This window comes from Cupressus sempervirens, chromosome 3 (assembly GCF_028749045.1).
Source record: "Cupressus sempervirens isolate cs-2001-9-10 chromosome 3, ASM2874904v1, whole genome shotgun sequence".
NCBI lineage: Eukaryota > Viridiplantae > Streptophyta > Pinopsida > Cupressales > Cupressaceae > Cupressus > Cupressus sempervirens.
The window spans coordinates 666,930-673,213 of NC_143120.1; the positions used below are offsets into that span (position 1 = coordinate 666,930).

Here is a 6,284-nt window from a genome sequence, read left to right on the forward strand (position 1 = left end):
ACTTTTCATATTTTGCAGGGTTTTTTTAATATCTGATCTCTCATCGATTATCTAGTAATTTTCAATTTAGTTTTTGTTGATTCAAGTGAGTACTATAGAAGTGATATACATTTCCCATAGAAAATAAGAAACATATTAGAAATAATTTAGTAGTGTGCATTTTACATTTTTTCTAGACATATTATATAAATAGAGGAAAATTACAAACTTGCAAAGAAAAATAAAATATTTAGAAATATTTTCTAGGATTGAGAATAGTAAAAGAAAATTTAAATTTCTAAAAATGAATTTTATCATCTTTAAAATAGATAAAGTCTTACAATATTTCCTTTAAAAAATAAATTTCTTAATAAAGAATTTCAACATATAATATAACTTAAATAATGATTTCAAAATCTATATCAAGTTCAATGAATAAATATTTAAATATTTCAAGATATGAAATATAATAGTAACCTAAGTGTACAATATTTTTATCAATGTTATAAATAAACATATGAACATCTAAATATAAGAACATTAAAATCAATAAATAGAGATATATATATACAAAATGTAACTAGATAATAAAATTTAGTTGTTTAAATAAAATTATATATATTTAAACAAAATAATATAATAGTCCTAAAGACTCAATTTAATCAGGACCGTTATAAAATTAGATCCAAAACAAATTTAAACCTAAAACTATAACAAACTCAAAACTATCCTTTAGATATGTTATACGACTTCAAAACTTCTTGGTCATCTTCAAGAATATAATCATTTTGTATGCTATATTTGTCATCCAACAATGTCCTCCCTCAGAATTTGATATCACAAATCAAGAAGACTCAGAATGTGAAGGTAATTAGATGTCCAACCAAAACAAATATTTCATAAATAATGTAGTGGAAAAAGAAGAAAGGCAACAGATAATCAAAATGTTGCATCAGTCATTTGAGAATGGACATTTAGGATTCAATATAGTATTTTCTATATTAGACAATAAGTGCATAAAAATTATCAAAAATATTTGTCAGCTTTATGGGATCCTCAATACAACCTTTGTCCCTAGTATGGAAAGATTCCCTATTAATTACGAAATATTAGGCTTTAGGCTTTGATTTTTGCATGGTTATTTTAATTGATTTAGTAAACAAAGCAATTTTAGAAATTTTCTAAAGCAATTAATTTTAAGCATATCATTTCCGTGAGAAATACAATTTTTGAGAGCAAAGCTCCCACAATAAGCCTATCGACTTAATAATTATTATTATATTAATATATTTAATACTTTTCATAATAAAACGAGCATTTAGCTAGAGTGCACTTGGCATTTTTTTCTTTTTTAAAGATAAATAAATACTTTTCATAATAAAACAAGCATTTCGCTAGAGTGCACTTGGCATTTTTTTCTTTTTTAAAGATAAATAAATAAAATGAAAATATTGATAATGTCACCGGCGGAATAAAGAAACCATAAAAAGTGGGCTGATCGATGATTTTTGGTGGATCATTTTCATTCCTTTTTTAGTCGTGGATATTTCTGGGGACGAACACATGACGCTTCTGCCCTAGGATGGAAACCCTAGTGGTTTTGGGCGGTTGAACGAGCATCCGTTTCGTCAAACGAGAAGATCCATTACAGAAATCGTTGCCGCATTTCATTGTTCAAGGCTCTTCACCAGCAGAACCGAGCTCAAGCTTTGACGCGATCTATAGAGAGTTGCAAATACGAACATGGGTATTTATCCGGGAGACTTCGACGCATTTTACCAGGCGGTAAGTTTCAAATTCAATGTCATTTCAGACGCTACGGCTTGAGTTTCTTGTTCTCTAGTGGCGTTTTACATCTACTAACGAGTTCCTTAAACAGCATTCACTCACTCACCAATGGGAGCCGACTCTGTTGTATGCGTTTTCAGGGGCAGGTGATTCTTTAATCTTTAGCCGCCATTCGACACAGACGGTTCCTAATTTGTGATGATGACATCCAGTGTTGAAGGATTTGAAGATTGATTTCCAGACGATTGAGGAAGCTGTGGTTCCTGTAATAATCGAGTATTGAATGACAAGCAACAACTCTGCGTGAGGGTATGCCATTGTATATGATATTGTAAACCTGGTATTCAATGTCAGACTTGTTATGAAGTTGCAATCCCAAATGTATGTTGGAACAAATTAGATATTGAACACGTCTGGTTTGCAATAGCTGCTTCAACTCTGTTTTAGCTTTCGATTTTCAATTTCGGACTTAATATCTTTGTCTTCTGCAACATTTTTCTTAGAAGGTTATTGTATTGCTTCCTCCTTTATACAACTGCAATGCGCATTGCCCGTGTTTTTTGCTACAAAATAAATTACAACAAACAAACAAACCCATTATCTGTCAAACACATTTCTATGAAGTTGCAATCCCAAATTTATGTTGGAACAAATTAGATATTGAACACTTCTGGTTTGCAATAGCAGCTTCAACTCTGTTTTAGCTTTCGATTTTCAATATTGGACATAATATCTTTGTCTTCTGCAACATTTTTCTTAGAAGGTTATTGTATTGCTTCCTCCTTTATACAACTGCAATGCGCATTGCCCATGTTTAATGCTATAAACTAAATTACAACAAACAAACAAACCCATTATCCGTCAAACACAATTTTAGAACTGATAAATCAGATTTCAGACAGTTGCACGTCAACTGTTTGATGAAAAGTCAAGCAACCGAAACTGAAAGTTTAGTACAGAATTTCACATGTTATCAGTACTTCTTTTATCCGTCCCAATTCTGTAGTAGATACCTTGTGACTTATAGTTTGAAATAGATTTCTTCTTTGTTTCAGTTCAAGTTCTTTCTACCCTATCTTCATCAGTATTCTTTTTACTTTGAGCATGAGGGCTTCTTCATCTGTATTATTTAAAGTGCAGAATCTTATAGCAATCTGAGTTTGTAATCAGACTGATGCTTTTCTGTCTACTTGCATCTCAGGATAAATGACCATATTTGGTCACACACATATAAAAGTTCTTTGAAAGTTGTATATTTGGTGGTTGTAGAATCCAGCAAGTCATATGGCAGATCTTGAGAATTTGCTGCTAGAGGCAGCTGGTCGAACTGGTGCCCATGATGGAAAGAATAGGAACCGAGCTCCAGCAAAGAGGAAGCAATCTGATTCCTTTTCAGATGACGGCAGTGACTCCAATTCTGATAATGGAGATGATTCTGATGATGCAGGAACAACAAATAGAAAGGCATCTGGCTCAAGGATGCCTTTAAAGAAGAGATTTGATTCTGGTGAAATAGACGATGATGGGGACCAGAGAGATGATTCGGACAGTGATGAATTATCATTTGGGAGTGATTTGTACAAAGACGACGAAGACAGGGAGCAACTTCGAAAAATGTCTGAACTAGACAGGGAGATGATTTTGGCAGAGAGGGCAGAGGCGAGGGATAATTTCTTGATGCGGAAGAGGGCTGGAGCTCGACAGAATGAGACTAGGAATCAGAGGGGAAAAGACGTAGGGCCACCATCCTCACGGATGCGCTCTTCTGTGAAATCTACCAGGTCAGTGAAAGAAAATGCCTTAAATGAATTAGTTGCAAGGAGACAGAAGGCACAGGATTCAGATGTGCAACGAAAGCGAAGGGACAGTGCTGGGTCATCTAGAGGACGGGATTCTTCACCTGGCAGACGAAAGTCTCATGCTAGTCCTAGTGTCAGTCCATCATCCTCTAGTAACAGGGATCAAAGCCCAAGCAGTCGTGGAGATTCAGATGAAAGTGAAGCAGAAGGTGGCCGCAGTGAAGAATTTTCCTTTGATGATATTAAGAGCATAACCATACGGAGATCAAAGCTGGGCAAGTGGTTCATGGAGCCATTCTTCGAAAAGATCATTGTGGGTTGTTTTGTGAGAATTGGCATTGGTATTTCAAAGTCAGGACAACGTATTTACCGTCTTTGCAGGGTCAGAAATGTGGACGCAACTGATGCTGACAAGCAATACAAATTTGAGAATCGGATTACTCACAAGTACTTGGATTGTGTTTGGGGCAGTGATGATAGTGCAGCTAGATGGCAAATGGAAAGGGTGTCCGATTCACCCCCTCTTCTGAATGAGTTCATGGAATGGGAACGGGAAGTAGAGCGCACTGGGGGTAGGGTTTTACATAAAGCTGAAGTAGAAGAGAAAATTAATGCGCTAAAGGAAATTAATAATTTTGTCTATTCTGCAGAAACTGTAAAACAGATGCTGCAGGAGAAGAAGATGGCTTCTGCAAGGCCATCAAATCTGGCTGCCGAGAAGGATAGGCTAAGGAAGGAGATGGAGCTTGCAGAGAGCAAACATGATTATTCAGAAGTAGAAAGGATCAAAACAAGGTTGAAAGAATTAGAAGTCTTTTCAGTTCAGAGAAAAAGCAAGGATGCAAAAGCCATAATGCTTGCCGAGATGAATAAGAAAAACAGATTTGAAAATTTTAAGAATGCTTCAATGATCAAGCCGGCTAATTTTAATCTTAAAGCAGGCGAGGCTGGGTATGATCCTTTCTCTCGTCGCTGGACTAGGTCACAAAATTATTACAGTGCAAAGAGTAGTGCTACTGAAGCAAATGTGGAGGCAAACAAAGAGTCAGATGCAACTCAGACAGGGGAAGCAGCAACAGCTAAGGCATTGGAAGCTGCTGCAGGTGCTGGAAAGCTTGTAGATACCGAAGCTCCTGTGGCTGAAGGGACAAAGTTATTCAGTTTGCACGATTTTGAGCTTCCCATGTCACTTAATGGACTACAGAAGTTTGGGGGTGCTCAGGGTGCCCCCTTGGCTTTTATGGCTAGAAAGCAGAAGATTGAAGCTACCTGTGGAGTCCAGGTTCCAAGCAGTGATGGAAGGAGGCATAACTCTACTTTATCTGTGACTGATTACAAGCGCAGGAGGGGCTTGCTGTGAAAGAAAGGAACAAAAACAAATCATTCTTCATCGCTTTTATAACTTTTTTAAATTTTGAAATGGAGCGTCTCACAACATAATTTCTACACCCTGATTGGTTTGCATACATGCAAAAAACTCATATTTCCTGTAGTCTCATTGTCAAATGATTACACGATGCATCGGATGCCTGGATGCATTTACAGGTTAGACATATGATATGTTTTTTAATTTAAATAAGCTCCGACTCTGCGTTGCATTATAAACATCAAGAGAACTATATTTATCTGCTTTCATTCATTGCATATCTGAGATGAAGACACAAGCTTTTTAAATCACTGGAGACATTAAGCTTTGCAAAATTGAAACTAGCGAATGGAGGATAGCATAAATACACTTCAGGAGAATAATCTGTCTAGCGAATGGAGAATTCTGAACACTAGCCATCGTCGGTAGATTTCAAAACAGAATTATGAACATGGATGAGTATTAAAATAATAAATTATATTAGTCATAAACATGTCCATAGATTCTACACATAACCGTGAAATATTATTTATTAGTACCATAAACTATATATGATTGCACTTCAATTTGTCATGGAGAGTCACGTCTCATGCAAGACACATCTATCTGTACATGTTTTACCAATTCAGATACGAAGTAAATCTATTTGATTATCAAACTTTTATTTTTAACAATTGTTATCGAACTCATATTACTTCTGTACAAATGAATAATGTAGCAGTTGAATCCTAATGGAGGTATCAGGCTATTTCAAAAGATGCCTTAAAGACCATACAAAAATAAACACCCAGACCGATTCAGTACAGACAGGTGAAGAAACAGAGAAATGACATATTTAACAAGAGCTGCAGAACAGCATTGTTCCTGCCAAGTGCAGGCAAGGCAAGGCAGGAATAATGTATCAATCGCGATAGCAATCTAAAGCGGAGGAATGTTGCAATTAGGATCTGCACGTTGAATAGGGAATCTAGGCTTCCGAGTTGAATAGGAAATCTCAGCGTGCAAGCAAATTTGATCAGATCCTCCTGCTGCCTTGTATAGTTGACCCGTATTCGAGCTAGGCCAAATGTAAACAGAAATGTTTTCACATGATTTCAGTTTTATTTTGTCAGAGTTGTGAAAGTTGGATATACCCCTAACAATTAAATTTCCTTGAAGTTTCCTAAAGCATTTTCAGCAAATTCATTATGTGCATAGCCTAAGATTATTTTAGTCTACATGAAAGTAAACACATCTTTATGAATCACTATCAGTAAACACATCTTTATGAAGCACTGTATCAGACAGTTCATGTGCCTTTGCCTATGGTTCCACATTTCCTAAAATCATTAGGGTCTACATAAAACACATTT

General features: G+C 35.8%; 1 pseudogene across 3 annotated transcripts; it reads left to right on the forward strand.

Moving 5' to 3' along the window:
- Positions 1-1,492: 1,492 nt before the first annotated feature.
- Positions 1,493-5,201, forward strand: LOC149564410 (protein RTF1 homolog pseudogene; annotated as a pseudogene). Of its 3 annotated transcripts, none has more exons than XR_016361830.1 (3): positions 1,493-1,764; positions 1,859-2,076; positions 2,969-5,201. The product of XR_016361830.1 is annotated as a protein RTF1 homolog pseudogene, transcript variant X2 (transcript). The 3 variants fall into 3 exon arrangements; XR_016361829.1 differs by having other exon boundaries at positions 1,908-2,076; XR_016361831.1 differs by having other exon boundaries at positions 1,908-2,076; positions 3,037-5,201.
- The last annotated feature ends 1,083 nt before the right edge of the window (positions 5,202-6,284 follow it).